The sequence below is a fragment of the Conger conger genome, chromosome 4, assembly GCF_963514075.1.
Source record: "Conger conger chromosome 4, fConCon1.1, whole genome shotgun sequence".
Lineage (NCBI taxonomy): Eukaryota > Metazoa > Chordata > Actinopteri > Anguilliformes > Congridae > Conger > Conger conger.
In genome coordinates, this window is record NC_083763.1 from 70,047,851 (window position 1) to 70,075,469 (window position 27,619).

The window sequence follows — 27,619 nt, forward strand, 5'->3', positions numbered from 1 at the left end:
CAGATATATTGAGTCAACATAATGCCGTACAAATGGGTAAGAATGCTTCTGAAGAAAATGAAAGCACTTCAGTGAGGCTACAGCCCTACAGAACGGCTTACACCACACACTACCCCAGTGTGACTACAGAATGGCTTACACCACACTACCACACTCTACCCCAGTGTGGCTACAGAATGCCTTACACCACACTCTACCCCAGTGTGACTACAGAATGGCTTACACCACACTCTACCCCAGTGTGGCTACAGAATGCCTTACACCACACTCTACCCCAGTGTGACTACAGAATGGCTTACACCACACTCTACCCCAGTGTGACTACAGAATGGCTTACACCACACTCTACCCCAGTGTGACTACAGAATGGCTTACACCACACTCTACCCTCTGCAGCAGCCCTACAGAATGCAGCTCCACTGCAGCAGAGGATGCGTCTAAGCGTGCCTGAGTGAGTGCATGGCACCGATTCAGGGGAGGGCTGGCCGCAGAGGGCTTGCCACGGCCCTGTGCTGCACTGGACTATGCTGTGTCATGCTAAGTTTGGCTATGCTTTGCTTCATTGCACTGTGCTATGCTGTGCTATTATGGTGATGTGCTGCATGGCTGCTGGATCCTCAGAGCCCTGAATCACCCCCATCAAAACAGCTCTAAAAGCAGCCAAACACACAGCAGAACCTGGTGCCATTTCCCAAGCCCCTCAATCACCCGTACCCACTTAATTACCCCCACCACCCCCTTAATTCCACCCAGCCCCCCCTTAATTGCCATCCCCCTTGCAGGAGGAGTACACACAAAGGCACTTTTGCTGCCCTTTTGAACTGCGCTCTAACACAGCATTAATGTGCTCAATACTGAGTGGGGGTTCATTTAAAGCAGCCACACAATCACCTGCGCAGCTAAAAGGCATTTACTGCACTTCCCCCTGTAGCACGGCGGAGTGAGAGAGAAGCGGAGGGTTTTTATTTCGAGCGGGCCTCGCAGCATAAGGGTGGGGGAGGAACCTGACAGGGCTGGTGTAAATTTAGCCGAACGCGACGCGCGGATCCGTCTCTCTCCGTTCACGAGGCAGGGCGCGTGCTGCCACGGCAACGCCACGGAACACCGATTTCTGCCCATTTGATGCCGGTTTCACGGCCCCCTTCGCCGGTCCCGGTGACGCACGGCTCGCCCCTCCGATGCGGGGGGAGTGACGGATGTGTGATTGGCGGCCGGGACTGGGACGGGACCGGGGCCGGACGCGCTCTCTCTCTCTGGGCTGTGGAGCCCCCCCTCGCCCCCCCTCCACAGGAAGGCCGGCTGGTTATGAAGCTCATGCATCACGCGGACGGAGGATGGAGGATGGAGGATGGAGGAAACAGAGGATGGAGGAAGCAGAGGATGGAGGAAGCAGAGGATGGAGGATGGAGGAAGCAGAGGATGGAGGATGGAGGAAACAGAGGATGGAGGAAGCAGAGGATGGAGGAAGCAGAGGATGGAGGATGGAGGAAGCAGAGGATGGAGGAAGCAGAGGACGGAGGAAGCAGAGGATGGAGGACGGAGGATGGAGGAAGCAGAGGATGGAGGATGGAGGAAGCAGAGGACGGAGGAAGCAGAGGACGGAGGAAGCAGAGGATGGAGGAAGCAGAGGATGGAGGAAGCAGAGGACGGAGGAAGCAGAGGATGGAGGACGGAGGATGGAGGAAGCAGAGGATGGAGGATGGAGGAAGCAGAGGATGGAGGAAGCAGAGGACGGAGGAAGCAGAGGATGGAGGACGGAGGATGGAGGAAGCAGAGGATGGAGGATGGAGGAAGCAGAGGATGGAGGAAGCGGAGGATGGAGGAAGCAGAGGATGGAGGAAGTGGAGGATGGAGGAAGCAGAGGATGGAGGAAGTAGAGGATGGAGGATGGAGGAAGCAGAGGATGGAGGATGGAGGAAGCAGAGGATGGAGGATGGAGGAAGCGGAGGAGGACAGGGTGGATAGTGTGTGCAAACGGCCACAGCTTGGCACAGCTGCTGGGGTTGGCAGTGTGGCAGAGTGGGCGCTGGGGGGCGGTGAAATTAAAGCTGTTTACGCATTTATTTCATTTCCATTGTAACGTCTGTCATATGTTTTTGAAATTCGATTGGCTTTATTCTTTTTAAAATGTTGTGTATCTAGTTTTTATCTACCAGCCAAGTTCCGTTGGGCTAAAGGTGACCAGGGGCTTGTATCATGAAGCAGAATTACATAGTTCGATGGATAGCTGCGCTGAGTAAAACCCAGAACAGCTCTTTTTAGTTCAGTCCAGATTTGGGAGGGTTTGGGATTTTACTCAGTGCAGTTATCCACCCTAACTCAGTAACCCTGCTTGTGGTACAGAGCCCTGTACTGTAAAAAAAATAAAGAGTAACAACACAATTAAACCTCAGTAAATATGTTACGTAAGTGGCAGATGAAGATGGCTGGTAGCAAATCAACACAAGCAGAGCTTCTGTCGGTGTCAGGGTCATAAATTAAAAAACTGGCAGAAATCCGTTGTAACAAGGAGAGATACACTAGACCAACTACAGGCACCTGAATGGCCTGTGGAAAAAATTATAACGATATCTTACTTGGTTCAGATTCTAGACTGCTACAAAAATCTTTAATAAAGTACGCAAATGAGCTAATTTACATATTTTATCTTTTCAAGTCCATACCTCATGATAATTTAAGTATGTACCTCTGAAATGATCTGGAAGACCAAAGATGCGTTTTCGGTGGAACATAACCTGCACAGAAAGACAGGTCGTTACCTCTGAATGAATAAGTGCACACACGGAACTATATCTTTCACAAGGCAAGATAATCTACCGTACACAGCACATAGCCAGTGTGTGAATATTTAGAGGGTAACAGAGTGTATGATTCAGACCATGTAGCCTGAGAGCAGGTGATGCAGACTGCTGGCTACCCCCCGGCGAGCAGCTCGGTGTGAATCAGACCGATTAGTCCACCTAACCAATCACCCCCCTGCCTGCCCCCAGTGGTGTTTCCCCCCAGCCAATCACACTGCAGCTGGCTGATGTGGCTCAGAGCTGGGGGAGGATGATGTCGAGGCCTGTTTAAAATCACTGGCCTTGTCTGCCTCAGTGCTTTATATGCTGTTTTATAGCCCAATGGCTTATATACAGTGTGCTGGATATGCAGAGGACGGGAGGGCCTCAAGCGTTTACTGACTACCACGCGAGAAACATCGCATTAAATCATCACCGAGTTTACATTAACGATACACAGGGCCTTTCATGTTGAATTTCCAACGGCACTTACTCCATAATGCCAATTGTAAATGCTGAGTTATTCATTATTGACTTGTTTGAACCAATCAAAACATGGCACTCCACAGCAGGACAAAGTGATTGGCTGAAATCAGTCTCTGAGAGCATACGGTAGCTCCGCCCCGATTCTAAGCTTCAAGTAGCCTCGTTCCGCCCCATTGGTTCCCCGTTGGGGAGCCCATTATGACATGCGTGTGACATTAAACAGGAAGTGCGGCTGTTCTATTATTGAAAGATAATGTGGTCTTGAAGACAAACAATGACTGAATAAATTCCCAGCTGGTGAGGATGAGACTCTGTGAGGCGAGAGAGCAGTGAGAGAGTATCGCTCCAGGAAGGACAGGGCTCAGTGTAGCTAGCTAACATCCACTTAGCAGGGCTCAGTGTAGCTCGCTAACATCCACTCAGCAGGGCTCAGTGTAGCTAGCTAACATCCACTCAGCAGGGCTCAGTGTAGCTAGCTAACATCCACTCAGCAGGGCTCAGTGTAGCTCGCTAACATCCACTCAGCGGGGCTCAGTGTAGCTAGCTAACATCCACTCAGCAGGGCTCAGTGTAGCTCGCTAACATCCACTCAGCAGGGCTCTGAACACTGTCTCCCCAGGATGAAATACTTTCAGAGGGGCCGCTTCATTCACTTCTGCAGCCGTTTCTCACACCAGTTTAAATCTTAACTGCCTCATGCTCTGCCTTAACACTCTCTTCTTTGTTAAGGGGTTTCTAATAAATTGAAGAAGTGCATACTGTTATATATGGATATAAAATATAACTATAACTTTAATTAATTACTTCATAATTTAAAGGAAACGCATCAAGTCACACAGACACAAAGAAACCTGGTTCTATTACATCCTATTGTGCTACCTCTGAGCCATTTCTGAGCGGAATACGGATCAAACTTTCAGCAAACGACCTGCCGTACAGCTGACGATGCACCGCGTTTTTTTGGGAGATGTTGTTACTATGGAGATGGGCCTTTGTTTCCCTGCGTTACCGCGCCTGCTCCTAACGAGCTGTTTCGGACGGGGGGTTTGCGCCCCCAGATTAGAGACGGGAGGCGGGACGTCTTCCGCGCATGCCCCTGTAGAGCCGTACTGCGGACGGTGTGGTGTGTGCAGTACGGCTTCCCGCTATGAGAGCCGTGCACTTGGAAACGCCTTGTGATGCAAAAACTAAATAAATAAATAAATAAACAAAGGAATGCTGTCACTTGCACAAAACTGCTGAACTTGACAATATCGTTTTAACCCATCGTTCACGCGGCGCAGACGGCCGTTAATCAACTTACAGGGTGCAGCATCCGATTGGATATCAGGCTCGGCTTTAAGTGGAGGAACGTCTGAAGACGATGAAGCCTGGTTCCCCGGTTGGGACTGGATGGATGGGATATCTACACATTAATGAGCCAGTGTGGGCAGGTGCTGTACCTCACTGACATGCTGGGGCAGTAGCAGCTGCATTGACACAACACTCATCATTTCAGTTTTCCTTCTCCCCTCTGGGTGACTAACACAGCACTCTTACGATATTGGCATTCTTTTCTCTTCCGCGTATGAAACCGTGGCACGTAGCACATCAGCGGCAGCAAGAAATCGCGGGCGGACACAGGCCGTATGGACTGTGAAGAGGAGAACAGACTACAGATGGAGCGTCACTCCCTCCATCTCACTGTACCCAGCTGTAGGCGTTGGTGAGGAACGAGGCCTAGGGGGCTTCTGGGAAATGTAGTCTTTCAGGTTGTTTCCCAGAGCCCTGTTTGCACCAACCACCTCCCTTTTTGGAGAAAAGGATTCCTCTGCCAAAGATTCTGATGCAAAATTCACAAATTCTCAGGCTTGCTAAGACACACACTTGCACGCAACCGCACACGCGCACACACACACACACACACACATGCACACCTATACACAAACAGCAGTGAAATGGCACAGTAGTTGCCTTCATTCTGTTGAGTGCTCTAGCGCTCAGACAGGCTTGGTTTTTCCTCTCTTTTTCTCTCGCTCCCTCTCTCTCACACACATAAACACATACTCTCTCTCGCTCCCTCTGCCATCTCGAGCACACAGCAGCTGGTACGGAGGGGACACGGAGCCTCTGCGCTACGTTCCTCTCCGTGTCTCTCTCTCTCTCTCCCTCTCTCTGTGCCGAGCTGTAAGTAGATAAGATGAAGTGGCAGCCTACCTCTGCAGTCCGTGTGCAGGCTCCCTGGTTCCCTCCTCTCTCCAGCACTCTCTGAGGACCCGCTCGCCCCGGAGTGTGAGGCAGGGCTGGCGGTTGCTAAGCGCACGCGCATGCGCTGGGGGCTGTGTGTACAGGGGGAGGGAGGGAGGGAGGGAGGCGGCTGCAGCCCCTATCTGTTAGGTAATGCCGTTTGCGCGCTTAATACTGTAGCACCAGCCTATAGCACTAGGACCTGTGAAGAGTGTGTGTGTGTGTGTGTGTGTGTATGGATGTTTACACACACACACACACACACACACACACACACACACACACACACACACACACACACACACACACACACACACACACACACACACACACACACACACACACACACACACACACACACACACACACACACACACACACACACAGAGGGCGGCCTGTAGTGTAGTGGTTAAGGTACATGACTGGGACACGCAAGGTTGGTGGTTCTAATCCCGGTGTAGCCACAATAAGATCCGCACAGCCATTGGGCCCTTGAGCAAGGCCCTTAACCCTGCATTGCTCCAGGGGAGGATTGTCTCCTGCTTAGTCTAATCAACTGTATGTCGCTCTGGATAAGAGCGTCTGCCAAATGCCAATAATGTAATGTTTATACATGTCGTTGGGAGTCTATGAGTATTAGCATGAGTGTGTCCAGTTTGAGTGAATGGGACATGTGTGGTATTAAGGCAATTCCTGTGTTGAACTGAGAGGTGTGTGCGTCTGTGTGCGGCACACGGAGGTGTGTGCATGTGTGTGTACAGTGCATAACACGTGTCTACCATGTGTACTGTGTGCACACAGTGTATACTGTGTGTGTGTGTATTGTGTGTGCACTCTGTGTACACTGTGTGTACAGCGTGTGTACTTTGTGTATTGTGTGCGTACTGTGTGTGCACGCTGTGTTTACTGTGTGTGTGTGTACTGCTGTGTGTACACTATTTGTGTACTGTGTGTGTGTGTATACTGTTTGTGCTGCATATATTGCATGTGTACTCTGTGTGTACCATGTGTGCACAGTGTTTGTGTGCTCTATGTGTACGCTGTGTTTACTGTGTGTGTGTACTGCTGTGTGTACAGTGTGTGTGTACCGTGTGTGTGCACAGTGTTTGTGTGCTGTGTGTGCTGTATATTGCATGTGTACTGTGTTGTTGAGTCTGTAGTCAGCCTCTTGCAGCTTGCCACTCTTGTTTAGCTTCTCTGAATGGCGGCTGTGTGGCGCACGGTGTCACATGATGTAGTCGGTGTAATTATTTAATCCCATCAGCAGACTGGGGACCCTCTCTGTCTGCGCTTACATTTCCTTCATCCACGAGGGAGAGAGGCGGAGTCTTTAATTAACCAGTTACATTTCACCGACTTTCAACTGAAACCATACACACTTATACAAAAACTATTTAACAGCCGACTATTGAGGGGAAGTCAATCCTTAGTGGCTAGTGAGGTGCACAGGTAGGATCGATAAAGGTAGGCTGTTAAAAAAAAACAACGGCAAAAAAAGAAAAATAAATCTCCCCCCCAACAAGAATATGGGCATAAAAACATGTCACATCCTCAGCCGATATCAGCCCAATGTGACACACTCAGCCTCTCTTATGACACCGGCAGATATGAGAGCAGACAGCTTACATAAAGGAAAGCCTTGGCACATTATGTCCCCGACGCAATACGCAGCCATTCACGCGCGATGGCACCGTGACCCGTCTCTCAGAGATCAGCGCGCCGACCTTTCCAGGTGTGTGTGTGGGCAACTTCCTGTGCGTCTCCATGGCAGCGGGTCCCAAGGTTCCACCGGGACCGTACCCACACACCCACTCTGTCTCCGCGGGTGCCTGGGCGGCAGGTCGCATCGCGGGATTGTGTCAGGATATTCCTGCCACGTAACAGCCCCTTTCCTGTCGGAAAAATCTGTGTCACGGCCAGTCTATAGTACAGAATCACCCATCGGACAACAGCATCCACATACACTACACTCTCAGGAAAAAAAGGTATGAACAAGTGCCTGGGGTGGTTCCCTATATCTACATAATATTATGCCCCTAGCCAGCATTACAAAACTCCTTATTGTCATCTGCACCTTTATTTCTTGTGAAATGTACTAGGTACCTTTCGTACCCAAATAGAAGATTATTCTTCTTTCTGGGTACATTTGGCCAATTTGATCCCTGAAGAATGTGCCTCCACTGTGCCTTTATCCTTCAGAGCGTGAGTACTCCCTCAAAGCGTGTCTATTTTCACAGACTGCTCATTGAATAGTAAAGGTTTTTTGTTTTTGTTTGTGGGGTGGGCATGATGAATACAATTTAAATCTGTTGAGGACAACATCTCCCCTTTTCTGCACATCTCTCTACCCTGGGAGATAACTGTAAATTCCTCTCTAAACTATGGAAGTAGAGAGCTTATTCACTAACACAGCCTACTACTATCTCCTGGTAATAGTACGAAAGGAAATTGATCTGGAATGAAGATTTCTTGCTATCTTACTCCACTCATCTCCCCCTCCACCCTTCCACCATCCCTCTCCTCCCTTTTAGAAATGGTCTAATCGTATAATTCACACATGTGGAATTTGGAATTAGCTTAACGACACCAGCAGTGAATCGCTTATGAACCTCCAACATGGTAGATTAATTAAGTAATAATTGCCATAATTACCAACATTAGTGGTGGTAACAACTGTGAAAGATCCAGCGGGAATGTGTGGGTCGAACGTGAGACGATCAGACTTTTTCCGGGACAAGCTCGTCCCTCACACGAAGTGAATCCTGGGACAAAGGAGCTGCAGTATATTGTGGTGATGGAGAGTGGCAGAACGAAGGCACGCAGCCATGAAGCCAGATCCCCGTTACAGCAGGGCTCAGCACGCCCGTGTAGAGATCCCCTTCCTCTGAATCACAGCCTCTGCAGCTCAGAGTGCACTCTCTCTCTCTCCTTTGTGTGCAGGTGATGCATGCTTTTCTTTTCTCCTCTTCTCTGTGCCCCAGTCGTTCTCTGTTTTCTGTTTTCTGTTTCTTTCTCTGTTACCGTGAAAATCATAAAACATTAAATATGAGTCTGCTGACGGCCTCAGTCCAGTACTGAATCACAGTGTGAGGAAAACGGCCACGGCAGAGCATTAACCTGACTTAATGCAGTTAAAGCAGGACATTGCACTTTTAGGTGTACGATCGCTAATATGTTCGGTTTATAGCTTAACTGTACATTCTAATGCCAAAGTAACCATCACTGTACTGATACAGTGGAAAGCAATGTATGGATGTTCTAGAACATTGACTTATATATATGTTTTTTGAGAATATTCCAGAAAAGCTCTTCAAAATGGCGATGGGAGAAGAGAAGAGCCCTTTTCCAACTGCCAGGCTTTGCTGGGGCCACAACACAGGGGCCACAGGAGGGGCCTGTAAGAACAGTTCTGGACAACCTCCCTTTTTATTTCTCTTGTCTTCACTGTGCCTGTTAAGCTGTATCGGTACGATTGACACCAGCAGAAAACGCCTTAGTTCACTTGCTCAATATGCTATGGTAACCCCTTAGTTCACTTGCTAGATATCCTAAGGTACTGTGCATATTGAAATGAACACAAACGACAGGTTGCTGATAATACTAAGAATGCAATCAGAACATTCCCTTACAGAAATGAAATACACTGAAAATATGTTCAAATAAAATACATGGTCAAGATATTGAAACACCTTTCAGTCTATTGGTAAATAGACAGAGTATTGCTATTTTCAAATACTGTATATATATAATATGAAACCATATTCCTCTCTAATGGTTCATTTTGTATACCTGATACTCCATTATTCATTCCAGTATTATAATTAAAATGTTGCTGACATATATTTGAGAGGTAATATATTTGAGAGTGTACAGTGGCTGTTCATTCAGCCCTTGTAGCACTGTAGTAATACGGGGAATCGTGGGAAATGTGGTTGTTATACCATCCTAATTCCACCAGCCTGGAGGAAGAATATTTCCATCAGTTGAATGTAAACACTGTGATGCGAATGAGGCCTAACTTCAGTTTTGCTTCCAGCTGTTTTTTTTTTTTTTTTTAATACTTGGTGAAAAAGGTTTGCTTAGAGGGTTTCACTTAAGAGAATCAGTAACAACTGCACAATTGCTGCATCTCTGCTGCCATCTACTGGTTACAATATTAAGAGCTCAAGCGCAGTGCATAAGCCAGGTGTATGAGAACAATAAGCACCATCACAGTCATTTTTCTGCAGGAAAGCCATATCCAGCCAAATACAGCAAACTACTTACTTATCTGTATTATCCATTCTCTGTGTGGAGTTTGCATGTTCTCCCCGTGTTCGCATGGGTTTCCTCCGGGTACTCCGGTTTCCTCCCACAGTCCAAAGACATGCAGGTTAGGCTGACTGGAGAGTCTAAATAGCCCGTGGGTATGAGTGTGTGAGTGAATGGTGTGTGTGCCCTGTGATGGACTGGCGACCTGTCCAGGGTGTATTCCTGCCTTTTGCCCAATGTATGCTGGGATAGGCTCTAGCCCCCCTGCGACCCTGTTCAGGATAAGCGGGTTAAGATATTGGATGGATGGGTGGATGGATTTTATTATCATTATCATGATTATTATTATTATTATTAGTAGTAGTAGTAGTAGTAGTAGTAGTATTCATGTTATTAATATTTTTACCATCATTTTGTGCTTCTGTGACAATGTCCTCTCGGTCAATAGAAGTAGTGCAGTACTGGGCCTACTACATTACTGTATTAGTACCCTGCAATGCGTCCGATAGCGACTCCAGACACCGCCACTTGGGGTTGTGGGTAATTGATTATATCAGTCACACCCCACTTGCTTATATAAATGATACAGGCTCTCTCAGGAGGCCGACTCAGCTAATAAGTGAGGAAGAGCTGGGCTCTGTGGATGGAGAACCGCCGTTTATACCCTCATTATGCACTCCACCTCATTAACTCTCATGTGGCTGTCAGAGTGACTTCCATACTGTGCTGTATCATCGGGGTGGGAGAAGTATTGCTTGTGACTGTGTTAGCAGTCGTAGTAGCAGTAGTAGTAGTAGTAGTAGTAGTAATATTATTATTAGTAGTAATAGTAGTAGTAATATTAGTTGCTGCACAGTAAAATGTTCAGTGTTGAATCATCTTTTACAGAGAACATAGTCTCTTTTGAACTTTCTAGTCTATGTATTCTATTCTAGGGTTTCTCAACTCCAGTCTTCGGGACCTAATTAACAGAAGGTTTATGTTGTAACCAGGAACTACACACAAGGGCATTTTTGGTGGTTCAGTCATTAAATCAGGTGTGAAAGTACCTGGTTACAACAAAAACTTTCTGATGAGTGGGTCCCAAGGACTGCAGTTGAGAAACATTGCTCTAGTCTATGCACTTTAGTCTATGCACACTAGTTTAGTGCATAGACTCTGTAATCTATGTATGAGTTGAATTAACATTGGACATTTTACTGTGTAGTAGTAGTAAGAGTAGTAGTAGAGTATTACTGTAGCAGTAGTAATAGTAGCAGTAGTTAGTCGTATTAGTAGTACTAGTAGAAGTAGTAGTAGTCGTAAACTAATCTACTTTGAAGACTTTTCAGAATTCTGTTAATATAAGTGCCAAAAATGATTGCCAAATAAAACCAACAGATGCGTTTATTCATCCTGGCTACATGCTGCTAGCTGACAAAGTGCTGTAATCAGAGGGTGAATGAATGATGTGGTTCACGCAGAGATCAGGTTCAGTGCTGGATCATGTGGAGATTAGGTTCAGCGCTGGATCATGTGGAGATTAGGTTCAGCGCTGGATCATGTGGAGATTAGGTTCAGCGCTGGATCATGTGGAGATTAGGTTCAGCGCTGGATCATGTGGAGATTAGGTTCAGCGCTGGATCATGTGGAGATTAGGTTCAGCGCTGGATCAGTCTTTGGCCATGTGGAGATCAGGTTCAGTGCTGGATCAGTCTTTGGTCATGTGGAGATTAGTTTCAGCGCTGGATCAGTCTTTGGTCATGTGGAGATTAGGTTCAGCGCTGGATCAGTCTTTGGTCATGTGGAGATTAGTTTCAGCGCTGGATCAGTCTTTGGTCATGTGGAGATTAGGTTCAGCGCTAGATCAGTCTTTGGTCATGTGGAGATCAGGTTCAGCGCTGGATCAGTCTTTGGTCATGTGGAGATTAGTTTCAGCGCTGGATCAGTCTTTGGTCATGTGGAGATTAGTTTCAGCGCTGGATCAGTCTTTGGTCATGTGGAGATCAGGTTCAGCGCTGGATCAGTCTTTGGTCATGTGGAGATTAGTTTCAGCGCTGGATCAGTCTTTGGTCATGTGGAGATCAGGTTCAGCGCTGGATCAGTCTTTGGTCATGTGGAGATCAGGTTCAGCGCTGGATCAGTCTTTGGTCATGTGGAGATCAGGTTCAGCGCTGGATCAGTCTTTGGTCATGTGGAGATTAGGTTCAGCGCTGGTTTAGTCTGGTCATGTTGAGATTAGGTTCAACGCTGGATCAGTCTTTGGTCATGTGGAGATTAGTTTCAGCGCTGGATCAGTCTTTGGTCAGGTGGAGATTAGTTTCAGCGCTGGATCAGTCTTTGGTCATGTGGAGATCAGGTTCAACGCTGGATCAGTCTTTGGTCATGTGGAGATTAGGTTCAGTGCTGGATCAGTCTTTGGTCATGTGGAGATCAGGTTCAGCGCTGGTTTAGTCTTTGGTCATGTGGAGATTAGGTTCAGCGCTGGATCAGTCTTTGGTCATGTGGAGATCAGGTTCAGCGCTGGATCAGTCTTTGGTCATGTGGAGATTAGGTTCAGCGCTGGATCAGTCTTTGGTCATGTGGAGATCAGGTTCAGTGCTGGATCAGTCTCTGGTCATGTGGAGATTAGGTTCAGTGCTGGATCAGTCTTTTGTCATGTGGAGATTAGGTTCAGCGCTGCTTCAGTCTTTGGTCATGTGGAGATCAGGTTCAGCGCTGCTTCAGTCTTTTGTCATGTGGAGATCAGGTTCAACGCTGGATCAGTCTTTGGTCATGTGGAGATTAGGTTCAGTGCTGGATCAGTCTTTGGTCATGTGGAGATTAGGTTCAGTGCTGGATCAGTCTTTGGTCATGTGGAGATTAGGTTTAGCGCTGGATCAGTCTTTGGTCATGTGGAGATCAGGTTCAGTGCTGGATCAGTCTTTGGTCATGTGGAGATTAGGTTCAGCGCTGGATCAGTATTTGGTCATGTGGAGATTAGGTAGCGCTGGTTCAGTCTTTGGTCATGTGGAGATCAGGTTCAGCGCTGGATCAGTCTTTGGTCATGTGGAGATTAGGTTCAACGCTGGTTCAGTTTTTGGTCATGTGGAGATCAGGTTCAGCGCTGGTTCAGTCTTCGGCCGGGAGGCTAAGGGCTCCCTCACGGCTGCTGTTTATCCCGTTAAGATCCCGCCGAGGAGGACAGAGGGGAAAGGCGCCGCGGGCGTTTGGATGAAATTCAAGCACTTTCTCTATTCTTGACATCTGCAATTACAGCGCATGCTAAACACATCACAGGGTCTCTGTTGTGTCAGATCTGCCCCAGGCCCGGGCGCCATTTCTGTATGGCCTACAGTACGCCCGCACAGTCCTCCTCATTTTTAAAAAATCACACATTCCTAAATCAGAAGACCCACGACCTCATGTTGTGTTGTTATCGCAGTGTCTGCTACTAATTATTGTCAAAGATATTGAGTAGCATATTTCTGCTCTCTGATGATATATTAGGTTAACTCACAGCATCAGCTTCCACTTTGATACCGTTAATGTTTTTTTTTCATGGATTCTTGGGGAGAGCTTAATTTTGTGGCTGGCAGTTTGCAGCTAAAAAAAGCGCCAATTTAATTCGGGTGGCAAAATGAATCTTAGCTATGCCCGTTAGCTATGGAGTGTTATGAAGCCTGACTGCGCCACGTTATGGCTATGAACGCAGTATGGGTTTTTTATTTTTACTTTTCGTTATTATTGCCCGAGTGGAACAAACTCTTTCTGGAGTGAGCACAAGCCAATGCGGGGGTGGGGGTCTTACCATCTCCCCAGTGAAGTCATTACTCTGTTGGTTGATGGGGCTGAAATTACGTGACATTACATCCAATAAGCAGATGCTCTCATCCAGAGTGGCCTATAGCATGAGGGAACGTGAATGCATCTACCTGAGCAGCATCATGCTAGCAACGTACTTCTCCCAAGGGGCAGCATGTAGCCTAGTGGCTAAGGTTCACGACATACATGCCTGGGACCCGGATGGTTGGTGGCCCCCGGTGTAGCCACAATGAGATGTATGCAGCTGTGGGGCCCCTGAACATCGCTCCAGGGGGATTGTCCCCTGCTTAATCGTATAATTATATTTGGATAAAAGTGTCAGCTAAAATAACTATAATACTGTAAATAATCCCCTACACACTTCTCCCCTCCACTCTCCTGCTCATATCGGATCAGTAAGTGTGATGATCAGAGTTGGACCCCCCCCCCCCCCCCCCCCCTTGTCTGTGGTGAGTAGGGAGCGAGTGACACATTTTGGAGCCCCTTTTCCAAGTCTCAGCCAGACTCACCTTGCTTTACTGAAAACTTGCCACAAGAGGGCGGTGTTACACTGTAGCACTGCCTCTCTCCATCAGGAAGAGGTTGTGCTACCTTTGCAATAAGGGAAGAAAAAGATGAGACAGGGGACCACCCTCCAGTATGGGTGGAGGAGAGGAGGATAAATATCAAATCACGGTTTCGCCTAAACAACACATTCCTGTGGTGAGACTGGAGTATCCAGTTCTCTGCAGCGACAAAACCCAGTGATGGACCCCAGGAGAAAATAAATCCAACAGCACAGTCGTCCTGATGTGCCATTGTATTCTGTACAATATCACTTCCCAATGCAACACAATGGGAGCTTCAGAAGTCAATAGAGACTGACTGACCAATCACCATAAGCCCTGGGTGTTGAGGTGTAGAGAGTGACGGCCTCTGGTTCTTACTCGGTGGTTTAAACCAAGCTGGAGGTCTCAGATAGATAGGTACCAGCATCCAGCATCTTCATATCAGAATTTACACCTCTGTTCTTTACAATGACCTTGACAGAACGAAGGACACACACACTTACAGGATGCGCCAGCCAGGACATTGCAGGGAAAACCCAGCAAACAAAAACAGCGTTGATTATTATCATCAATCATCATGGCATCATTGCTCAGTACAAGTTTCCTAGAGCAGTTATTTAAACGCGCGCCAGCATTACATACACAATTACCTATTAAACTATTAGACGTGACTCCGTTTGCAACGAAGTAGAGATCAGCGGTGTATAAAAACAGTTCCAAAATGGTCTGGTTTGCATAAGCAAAGCGGGGGCGTGAGAAGAAACCGTAAACAGTAAACACAAGCAACCGCGTATTATGTTATTATATTTTATTTTATTTTTGTCTGGAGAGGAGCTGCGGATTTCGATTAAGTGGAGTGAATTCTCAGAATTAATTTCGCTGTCCGACCGACAGATGTCGTTGCCCGATTACCGGAACCAAGAACGCAAGTTCGGTTTTATTAGCAACCTCTACGGCATATTCGGCCGCTGAAATGTAGACAATTCCGCCGGCGCTATTTGATGAGAAGGGAAGCTGTGATTAAAATGCTCTCTCTCTCATCAACGCAAGTGTTTATTTAACAACAGAAAAGTAGTTTCTCCAGTCCTGTTTATCTCCCTGCATTTTCTTTTAAGAGCAGAAAAAGGTATCAGATGGGGCTAATAGCATGAGGTGATTAAGTAACCCAAACACACCTCAAGACAAACAAACAGGAACTAAAAAAAAATGCTGCTTCGTGCCTCCATTCGGCAGACTATTAACCACAGGCAAAGAAATGATGCTGGTTTGGACAAACAAAGGAACACAACTAACGTTAAGATAAAACATTTTTTCCTGTTGTGGAGCCAAAAGCGAGGGGAAATGCGACAACAGACGTGATTTTTTCACCAAGCCCCTATAGCAAAACTCAGGAGAGATTCGGGATTGAGTTTCCGTTAACCCCTATTAAGCTTACTTATCGAAGGGGTTAGGTCTGGTGGTAGATCATCCGGTCACATCCAGATCTCTCGCCCCTTTATCTCTCGCCCCACTTATCCGGATCTGCATCTGTCCTGGGGGGGTTGGGGAAAGGGCATGGGGGCGGCAAGGCCCCGCTGCCTTGTGTTACCGCGAGAGATGGCGCATTGTTCATACCGCTACATAAACCTTCCATGTACGCTAGCAGTCAGTGATCCTGTCCGGCCCTATACGCTGGATACAGGCTACCGTAATAAATACGCAGTGCAGTATAAACATTCCCACAGTCGATCTCGGCGTCTCTGCATGTCCTCACGGGGGCCTGCTCAGGAGAAATTTCCCTGAACACAGCCAGGGAAATTACATTTGCACCAGTGAACTCGAATGAGAAGAAGTTGACAATGCAGGTATACTAACAACAAATAGAAGCAGAAGTTTCCCTATAGTTCATTGATCACACGCCATCCATTATCTAATCCACGTATTCCTGGTCTGGGTCATGGGGGTTTGTCTGGGGAGAGCTGGATCTATTCCCACCGTGTATTGAGCGAGAAGCAGGAATACGCCCTGGACAGGTAGTCGATCCATCGCAGTAACTTACACTCAGTGGTGCTGTTTTTTTTAAATTGAAAATAGCCTGCTTACACCAAATTGTGGCTGCAACATAACGTATGAAGCCTACAGACATGGTGAAGAGGTTTCATTGTTAGCCCAATAATGAAAAATGGAAAGTTGTGTGATCTAAGTGACTTTGACCATGGTGTGTTTGGTGGTGGATTGCATGTGGTAATTCCAGCATCTTAAAACAGTTGCCCTCTTGGAAAGGCAACACATGCTCATATAATAGCTGAGCAGGAGGGTGGCCTGTAGCGTAATGGTCAAAGTACATGACTGGGACCCGCAAGGTTGGTGGTTCGAACCCTGATGTAGCTGCAATAAGATCCGCGCAACCGTTGGGCCCTTGAGCAAGGCCCTTAACCCTGCATTGCTCCAGGGCAGGTTTGTCTCCTGCTTAGTCTAATAAACTGTACTTCGCTCTCGATAAGAGCGTCTGTTAAATGCATGTGTAATGTGTCTTCCACCATCCCTGGTTCCATACACATACCCGCTGGTATGTCTCCCTTGCTCTACATTGCCAGGATTTCTATTATCTTGGTCCACCCAAATATATATATTTTCTTTCTTTATCTTTATTTAGTGTTATTTGTTAGGGACAATGCACACTTTTGCATTGTACCAAATGCAGCTAAAAGCTCATTTTGATCCGCAGTCCCTGAGCAGGTGTAAAACAATAAAACAGGCTGTACAATCACATTGAATACCAAACAAATTAAAAATACATGTCTTTAATTAAGAAAATGATGGGTGGATGGTTAATGAATGAAGCATTTATCACTTTTGTAGACCATGTTTAACCTAAAAGCTTGCAAAAAGACCATTTGCATTTCTATTCAAAATGAACCATTAACCTTTTCCCTTAAATACTGAGATTTGAATAAATGGTGAACTTTTTAAAAAGATTAATTAAGTGGAATGGCAGAATTTGTGAGGACAGGACGCAAGAGAGGAGGAGAGAGCGAACATGGCTGGTTGGAGGGAGGAGAAAATGGAGATATGTGCAAAAGAAAGGGAACAGAAAGGTTCCCGGGGCTTTGACGCCGGACAGTTTGATCCCTGTTGATCCCTCAGGTCGTGACCGTCACCACCAGACACAACCCGAGGACAGTCAGCCCATCCCCCTCTCCTCTCCTCTTTTTTCATTTCCACTCTCCCCCGCTCCTGAATCCTTCTCATCCCACTCGACTCCCTCTGCCACCTCCTTGTCGCCCTCTTCTGTCATCTGCCTTTGATCCCCTCGTGTCTCCAGAGCTCTAGGCCTGTAGCCTCTTCCACACCTGCCCCCTGGCTGTCTGATACCCCTGCCAGCTGAACGGACTCAGCTACGGCCTGCGGAAAGGAAGTAGCAGAAATGTACCCTCTCTGTTTCTGCCCCACCTCTCTAAATTCTCCTCTTTGCTCTCGGAAGGGAAAGCGATCGTTTTTCCGCTCAATCCGGGACTCTGCCTTTAGAGCAGCTCTTCATCATATTCCTCTCCCTCCTCAGGACTAGTCAACACCCATTCCTCCATCTTCTCTTGCTGGCGCTATTTTGACACTTTCTTTGAGAAGAAAGATGATGCCTTTCAAAGCTTCATCCCAGTATTCCTCTACAAGCACTATCTTTTCCTCAAACTGCCCCCCTAACCTCATCCTATTGACCGCAGTCTGACCTCATTTTCTCCCCTCTCGCCTGAAGCTGGTGTCTCCCGGTAAAATCATTGTGATCCCATCCCCTCACCACTCTTCCAGACCATCGCTCCTGTCCGACTACCGTTTTTTTACATCCATCATCACTCCATCCATGGAATTGGGATGTGTCCCGTCTGCCTTCAAGACCGCCGGCCCTGTCGATGCTGAGAACTGCAGACCAGTATCTCTTCTTTCTTTCTTAGCCAAAACTCTTCAACATGCCATTGCTATTCAACTCTCTCTATCTCTCACAGAATAACCTGTTTCACCCTAATCAATCAGGATTCTAGCCAGCCCACTCAACTGAGACCACTCTCCTCGCTGTCAGAGACGCGCTCCATACTGTCTAAGCCGCTTCCCAATGTTCAGTACTCATCGTCCTCGACCTGTCAGCAGCCTTTGGCATGGTTAACCACCAGCTGAACCTTGGGATTTGAGCAAATGCACTTGTATGGTTCTCCTCCTACCGAAAGGACTGCAGCTTTCAGGTTTCCTATCATCTCCCTGAGCCATCTGGGGTCCCACAGGGACTGGTCTTGGGCCCTCTCATATTTTCTATTTACACTAAATCCCTCAGCTCTATCATAACATCCTACAGTTTCACTGACCACTTACTCAGTGTACCGCCTCAAACTCATCCTAGACTCAGCTCTTCTTCCCGGAAAATCATGACCACAACAAGACTTATCGCCTGGCCACTATGCATTTCTTCTCGGTCCTGAGTATTATGTTACTAAAATTCACTCCTATTGTTAGCTTTGTATTAAGTTGGATACTTTGCCTTTTGCTTTGTATATGTGCATTCAGTCTACAGCCTTACTGTCAATGCATTCGGTGTTTTCATTGCACGTAGAGGTGAATCATTGACCCTGCCGGTGCTGAATGTTCACTCCGGATGCTGTACTACTCTGTAAGTGACTGAATAAGACCATCTGCTAAATACCAAATTATAATTGTAAATAATTGTGTGCCTTGGATTTTTTTTTGAGAGAAAGAGAGAGAGAGACAGAGAGGGGCAGGCCTCTGGCTTGTGTCTATGCCCAGATCACTGTGAGCTCTTAAGAGTGGCACACATACACACACACACACACACACACACACTTTATCAAGATCAAGCCCTTTTGGTTCTGTCTCTATCTGCTGGAAATGACATCATATTCCCCCTTAAGCCACAGTATTTTTATTGAATTCTGGTGACAAAGGGCCACGGCTTCATGGCCCCGTCAGGCCGGAAGGGGGGAAAGCACTCGGCGCATTCCAGATCTGTGTTCTATAGGTTTTTTAATTCTGCCCCTCCAGTGGAAACTCACCCTGCCCCCTCTGAGAATGATGTTCTGCAGCCGGGGCATCCTGCCCCTCGGCCCCCTTGGATAAGCGTTTGGACCACAGACCTCCCGCACCCCTTTGAGTTTTGGGAAGGGGAAGGAACAAACAAACAGCCTGTTTAACTAGGACATCTACCCGACCTCACCCCGCACTGAAGTGGCTCTCTATAGGGCGACATTGGCTCAGGCGGTAAGAGCAGTCGTCTGGCAGTCGGAGGGTTGCCGCTTTGATCCCGTCCTGGGCATGTCGAAGTGTCCCTGAGCAAAACACCTAACTCCTCACAAGCTGGTTGGTACCTTGCATGGCAGCCAATCGCCATTGGTGTGTGCATGCGTGTATGAATGGGTGAATGAGAAGCATCAATTGTACAGCGCTTTGGATAAAGGCGCTATATAAATCCCAACCATTTACCATTTACCTCTCACACCTCTTGTGTTTTGGGAAGGAGAAGGAACAAACGGGCGCAGCGTGATTTTGCTGGTACATCTACCCAGCCACACCCACACTGGAGTGCCCATTGAGATGTCAGAAGCTACACCCACCACGGCAAAGCCCACACCCCCCCAAAAGCCATTCTAAAATGGCTGCCCTCTTCTGCACTAATTCCTGCCAGACACCTTTGCTGAGTGTGGGTCCCTGAAGACAGGAAGTAGCGTCTGACTCGGGGAGAGATTAGTCACCCCGCCGCCCGCCCCTCACCCCCCCACCCACCCCCGTCCCGTGAATCCTCTCTGCCTCTGTAAAGGTTAGCTGGTGTTGAGGGAGTCTTCTGGGGCAGGGGGGAGATAATGATCTGGGATGAATACCGCAGGCATCCTAATTTACACTCTTTTTCCGCCTCTGCTGACAAAGGCACTCGTCTCCTCAGTGACAATGGGAGAACACACAGCGGAGAGACCCTGAGGAGGCTCTGCAAGGCTGCGTGTCAAAGGGGTACGGGATTCTCTCCAGGCAACAGAACACCAGTTCTGGCACACAGTCGTGTGTGCGTGTGTGTGCGTGTGTGTGCGTGTGTGTGTGCGGGAGCCGAGCTCCTTCTGTATCAAGACCGCTGTTTCCAGGATACGGGATGACTCATTGCACCGCGGCCCTGTGCCAGCGGGCGGATGGGCCCCGTGGACCGGTGTCGAATTCAGACACGACCGGTGCCAAACCGTGGCCGGCGGCCCCGCAAGGCAGGGCCGTGTGTGACCGGCCGTAGCGTTTGCCCCAGAGACGGAGGGATTCGGTCATCGAGGACGACCGCGTCTCATCTCTCAGTGCCCGCCCCTGCTCCCCACTCTTCGATTAGAACCGAACGTCCGCTGGTTAAAGCCGTGTATGGAGGGACTTCCTCGTGCTCGTGCCTGTGCAAGCTCAAGCTCTGTTAAGAAAGAGGCGTTTACCTGTATGGGAGTGTGTGAGCTGTACGTATGGGGTGCAGGGTGAGGAGAACCCATGGTCTGATGACACGGTATTGGATCTGGAGCCGAACCTCGACTGGACTGCCAGACCATAATCATACAGAGAGCGCTATTACAGCTGATTACTGTGAATGCAGAGCACAGATCATACAGAGAGAGAGGACAGAGAGAGAGAGGGAGAGAAAGGCAGACGGGGGAGAGGACAGAGAGACAGAGAGAGGGAGAGAGAGGGAGAGACAGAGGGAGAGAGACAGAGAGTGAGAGAGTCAGACAGCGGGAGAGAAAGAAAAATAGGGAAACAGAGAGAAAGGTGAGGGGGAGAGAGTGACGAAGACAGAGACAGAGAGGGAGAGGCAGACAGAGGGGGAGAGAAAGAAATAGGGAAACTGAGAGAAAGGTGAGGGAGAGAAAGCGATAAAGACAGACAGAGAGATAATGGAGAATGAAAGACAAAGAGAGAGAGAGACTGTGAGGATGCGCTTATCTCTCCAGAGTTGCCCACCAGGTACTACAACATTGTGCTGAGGACATAACATACAGCAATCTCCAGTGCTGCTGAAACTAATGCGCACTAACTGCTTTCACTGTGCCCAGTGATAAGAGTGCTACTGTGGGACACACACAAACACATATAAACACAGAAACACAGACACACACCCTACATGCAGAGCTGCTGCATCTCCAGAATGCAGCAGCTCGTCTGGTCTTCAACCTTCCCAAATACTCACACGTCACCCCCCTGCTTACTTCCCTCCACTGGCTGCCTGTCATGGCTCGCATCAAATTCAAAACATTGGTGCTAGCCTTCCAAGCAGTTAAAGGGTCTTCCCCAGCTTATCTGCAAAAAATCATCAGACCCTACACCCCTGCCAGACCTCTTCGTTCAGCCTCCACAGGCCGCTTGGCACCACGGTGGTGGAACGAACTCCCCGTTGAGGTCAGAACTATAGAATCTCTCCCCACCTTCAAGCGCAAGCTGAAGACGCACCTCTTCAAGCAGCACCTCTCCCCATCCCTCCCTACCTCCCTGTGAACCTTAATTGTTGTCTCTGTGACTTGCTTTGTGTATCGGTATTTTTAGTTGGCTAGGTAAGCAGTGTTTGGATAGTTAAGTTTGGTGACTTTTGCTCTGTTTGTTTGTTTGTTTGTTCAAAAAAAAAAAAAAAAAAAAAAAAGGCCCTTGTCCTTATCTTTGTTGTACAGGTAGCAGTTGAAATTGTACTTACCTCTAGGGTCTTTCAGCGAACTTATCCCTGGTTATGGATATGCACTTTGTTGTACGTCGCTCTGGATAAGAGCGTCTGCCAAATGCCAATAATGTAATGTAATGTACATAATACAGTTTTGTTGAGCAAATCCCAATGATTTATCATAAAGAGTAACCTAAGTCTGCTTTTTTTTCGTTGGGCAAACCCTTCAGTAAATGTTCTCTCTGGCTTCCCAAAGTCCACATGAAAACACAATGGTCACTTTGGCATTGGGAATTATCGACATGGCAGTTGAGAGCACTCTCTAGTTTAACAGTCCCTTTGTAGTAGCCTCACTACTGCAGTTACACCTGTTGAGATTTATTGAGTCTGCGTTTGGTTCACAGTGAAGCGGACCCCGAACCAAACTCCAGACCTTCTCCTGAATGGGTGAGCAGCTGTGCAGGAGTGAGGACTGATGGCTGCTGGGTAATGCAGCTGAAATGATGTGTGTGAACACAGCCTAACACAGAGGTGTACTGTCTGAGTGATGGCTGCTGGGTAATGCAGCTGAAATGATGTGTGTGAACACTGCCAAACACAGGGTTGTAGGAGTGAGCGCTGCTGGGTGATTGTGTAGCTGAAATGAAGTGTATGAACACAGGAGGGTCAAACTGGAGAGCCGCAGATGCCTGCTACTCTGTGGTTTCGGCACTCAAAGTGATTAATTTAAATCTCAGATTGGCTAGCGTCCACATTCCTCATTTCCAAAGCCGAAATTGGCTGCTGGCTGAAAGAAAAGCACAAACGAGTGACTGCAGCGTAGACCGTGTTTTCCTCCAGAACGCTTTTCCTCTCTGACACCCCTGTTACAAGTTATGTCATAAAAGGCCCCAGGCATAGAGAACAGCCTGGATTTGCCTACAACGGAAGCATGTACATAACACAAGTCTAACCTCTACATCTCATCTCCCGCGCAGAGCAGATGGCTAGGGGACTGGGGTTTTAACTGATCAAAGGCTGCAGGCTTGATTCCCAATTGGGATAAAGCAGCTGTACCCCCGCGCTAAGTACATAGCCTGAGTTGTTTTAAGGAAACACCCCGCTGTGTTTTTAGATACAAACATGTTGTCTGTGTAAGCTGCTCCAGATACGTGTTTGCCAATATAGGTAATAATTTATGGGCCCTGTCACAGCCAGGCAGTCGACATTGATCCGTGTAATAGTAGAACGCGTCTGGATGCGGATGTGTTTACGCGTAAGCTGCATCTCGTCGACATCCGTTTCATAACGCCTGCATCAGGTGCCTGAAGGACAAACGTTCTTCCGGTGGATGTATGCAAACTACACACTCCTCCAGACCATCAGAGTGAGTTCCTACGGCAGCACTTTGCTTGTTGAAATGTGGCTACTACTTACCCGGCTATTAATATGAAATGTGATCGATAACCGTATCGCAGTAGTTTAAATAGTCGTCCAGGGTCGATTCTACATAGAAGAGTATAGAAGGGCCAGGAGTATACTACACGCAATGTGATGGGAGTGAAAAGACGGACGTTACGGATGGAATGCCCAAAACACCCGTGGGGTGAACTGAGGTTGCAAGTGGGAAGAGCATTACAGGACCCCGCCCCTCGCCCCCTGGCCCCCAATCCCTGCCCCCGACTGAGATGAGGTCAGAGTAATTATGTCAGCCCTTTAATCTGCTGGAGGCTGTGGAGGACGGAATCAGGAGATGAACGTTCTTTTTTTTCTCTCTCTCGTGATGTAATCAGGAGCTGGATGGTAATGAGGAATGGGTGGAGAATTCTGCCCACGCAGAGAGCAAACGGATGGGCAACACACAAATGCACACACTCACACACACATACAGACACACATACACATGCACACACACATACAGACACACACACAAATGCAGACACACACACAAATACAGACACACATACAAATGCACACACTCACACACACACGCATACTGACACACATACACATGCACACACACATACAAATGCACACACACACACACACAAATACAGACACACATACACACATATGCACACCCACACAAATGCATATACACACATACATACACACATGCACACACACACACAAATGCATACACACACACAGACACACATACACATACACACGCACATACAGACACACATGCATGCACATAAACACACACACACACACACAACAGGATTACCCTAAAAAAACCCTTCCAAACAGACAAGCAGTAAACACACACACACACACACCCACTCAGGATTATCCTGGATTTAAAGCCATGGCTCCATGCCCAACTGTACACTGGCTGCTGATTTCACTAAAAGACAGAGAGCTGAAGTCAGTCCCACTCCTGTGTGATTTACCGTAGAGAGGACGGGCTAACACGCGTTCATCCAGCAGGATCTGTCAGGAAACTGTGCAGGCAAGAACCACAGCCTTGCACAGCCTTTTGGTAACAGATAAAAAGGCCCTTCTGATTTCAGAGTTCACCAAATGCAAGACAAAACAAAAAACCGACATTTTATTTTGGGCTGTTTTGATGATAAGGAAAACTGATTATTAAAGTAATTGGGGTTTTAACAGCCCTTTACTTCAGCATATACTGAGCTCCCAAAGGCCGGAAGGCCTAACCTGCTGACAACGAGGAGACAAAATGAGTTAAGTTCAGTCGATTGGCCAAAACAAAATCATTTCTTTTTTTAGAGTTGTGGTCGGCTTCTTCCCCTCCCCTGATAAGCATCAAGGCCCGTTGGACACTGAACGTCAGGCTGAGAGCGGGGGTGCGGAGCGGGGGTGCGGAGCGGGGGTGAAATCCTGTTCCGCGCTCGATAGCACGCAGGCAGGCCGCGGCGGGGCTGTCTGTGCGGCGGTAAAACGCGCCGCATCACCGTTGCCATGGGTGACTCGTTTTTACCAGAAATGGGATTATTCTGCCGTCACTTATGGAACCCCTCCGCCGCTGCGCCAATTTCAGGGGGAATTTCTGGGGTTTTAAGGCGTGTCCCCACATAGGAGACCTCTAAGCACAAACGAGAGAACTGTGTCGAATCAAAACTTTTTGGCAGCCAAGTTTTTAAGACACCCCAAAAAAAGCATTCGACACCTCTACACTGTGCTTAAATTATTAACTGGACTGCGCATATACCTTTTCAAACAGGGACTGCGAGACACTTGTTTCACAAACACACACACACACACACACACACACAAACAGACAAATACACACACATACGCATACACACACACATTTGCGCACACACACAGACAGCCACGAGCACACACACACTCGCGCATACACACACACACAGACAGACACACGCATACACACACTGTCACACACACACACACAGACACACACACACACACTGTCACACACACACACACAGACACACGCACACACACACTGTCACACACACATACACACACACAGACAGACACACGCACACACACACTGTCACACACACATACACACACACGCACACACACACTGTCACACACACATACACACACACAGACAGACACACGCACACACACAGCTTCCTGCGCAGAACAGAGCCCACACTGAGAACAAAGAGCTCCTGCTCTCTGGACATGCTTCCAGTGCCACGGCAACCGATCCTCCAATTAAACGGCTGATTTGCCCTCAGTCTGGACAGGCCGAGCTTCCTCTGCGCACTCAGGTTAAGTCACAGCGTGCTGCGCTCATCAGACAGGATGTCAGCAGGCTGTTGGACGCCCTCTGATGAGTCACATCAAGGACTTGTCCTAACCAATGAATTATTACCAGGACAGGTGAAGGACTGAGGAACACAGGCACTGTTGCTGGGTATAGTTTTTCCTCACCTCAGGACCCAGTTAATACAACCAGTCGGGCCTCGAACCAGGCACAACCCAAGGCCTCTAGAATCTATCAACGGTGAATAATTTTATTAACTTTGCCGTTGGGCCTTATCAAAGCACCTTTGCCAAGCCCAAGAATCGCACCAATGATCTGACCACTTCTATTGACTACAACCAACCCAGGCGTGAGCTTAAATAAAAGGGTGGGATAAAATATATATAGGAGCTGTGGAGTTTACATTTCGGGGTTATTCTTCACACGAGAGAGTATACGTGCGCTGGGAGCGCGTATCACAGAGACCGCGCGAGCCTGTGATCAAGCCTCGCACTACATCGCTACATCACCTTCGGTCCGATCGATACCGCCGCGTTGGCAGGAGCAGAGCTTCCCGTACCTCCCGTTATCTCTTAATCACCGCGGTGCGCTGACCGTCATTAAACACGCGCCGCCTTTTAATACGGAGACGACGCGCGTCCAGACACGATACGCCGCGCTGCCAACAACCGTGCGCGATTACTGTTACAATTACTGCGCCAATAAAACACGCGCTCTGTTTGCGGCCGCCCATAAATTGGACAGATGTAAAATGAGATATCGCAGACGCACGCGTGTGTACTAGCTGCTATCTTGGTGAGCGCTACACAATCTTTATAAATTGGATAGATTTAAAATGAGATGGCACAGACACAAATCCGGCATCTTTGTAAGCAACACTACAAAATCTTTATAAATTGGATAGATTCAAAGTGCGATAACAGACATCCGCACCATCTGCTGGCTTAGTAAACACCGCAAAAATCTATTTCAGTTGGACAGATCAATTTCAAATACACCCACACAAGCACACACACACACATACCTATGTACAAATTGTTTCCTTACTGTATGAGTCATACATAAAATGCAGTGCATGCGATATCAGTGGAGAAAAACCTCCGATAGATTGTGTTGGTTTTGCATGTGATGTAGCTACAGGAGCTCTGTCAAAAAGCAAAGTGGCAAAAGTTCAGCAGATCTATCTGCAGAGCTGGCAGCAGCCAATGCCTCATTATGACAGATGAGGCCTGAGTTCCTGGCGAGTGTGACGTTGCTGGTAAGCGCACACTATGTTGGTGAGTGCACACTGCCCTGGCGAGAGTACACTACACTGGTCAGTGCACACTACGTTGGTGAGTGTACACTACACTGGTCAGTGCACACTACGGTGGTAAGTGCACACTATACTGGTCAGTGCACGCTACACAGGTGAGTGTACACTACACTGGTCAGTGCACACTACGTTGGTGAGTGTACACTACGCTGGGGAGTGCACACTATGGTGGTCAGTGCACACTACGTTGGTGAGTGTACACTATGGTGGTCAGTGCACACTACGTTGGTGAGTGTACACTACGGTGGTCAGTGCACACTACGCTACTGACTGCACAGGGCGCAGGTGAGCTTATTTGTGTTATTTCTACTCCAGTAGAGAGAGCAAACAAATCCTTGTTCCCGCTCCGGCGAGTCGCTGCAGTAAAAGCTCAAATGAACCAGACTGTGAAAACATGGAGACAGGGGCCCTGGCTGGGGGCAGGTTCAATCTAACATCATGGTGCACTGCCCTTGACTTTGAGTGACAGATTTATGCAGGTCTGGGCATTTACACATGCATCCATACACACATACACCACATGCACGCACACGCATACACGCACATCACACACACACACACACACACACACACACACACACACACACAGACACACACAAGCACACACACACACACACACACACAGACACACACACACACACACACACACACAGACACACAAAAGCACACACACACAGACACACACAAAGTATAGTACATACTGTGTGGTAATATTCTGCCACCAAGGCCTAATCTAATCATAGATCATAGATTAGGCTGTCAAGAATCTTAAAAATTATTCTTCTCTCCTCAGAGAGATGAAGAGTCTGACAGAAAGAGCTGGCAAAGGCAGGCACAGGAGAAGAGGACAGAAAGAGCTGGCTAAACTCTCAGACATACAGGTACAAAACGTTCCTA

At 47.9% G+C, this 27,619-nt stretch overlaps 1 protein-coding gene across 2 annotated transcripts in view; it reads right to left on the reverse strand.

The window, feature by feature from the left end:
• The window catches only part of phactr1 (phosphatase and actin regulator 1), a 99,153-nt gene that overhangs the window by 52,409 nt on the left and 19,125 nt on the right, over positions 1-27,619 (reverse strand). The window contains exon 1 of one of the 2 annotated variants that reach the window (XM_061238620.1): positions 5,463-5,547. The exons of the other annotated variant lie outside the window; for it this stretch is intronic. The gene's annotated coding sequence lies outside the window, so the exon portion shown is untranslated. Of the gene's footprint in view, positions 1-5,462; positions 5,548-27,619 lie in introns of those variants that run through there. 2 annotated transcript variants of the gene reach the window in all.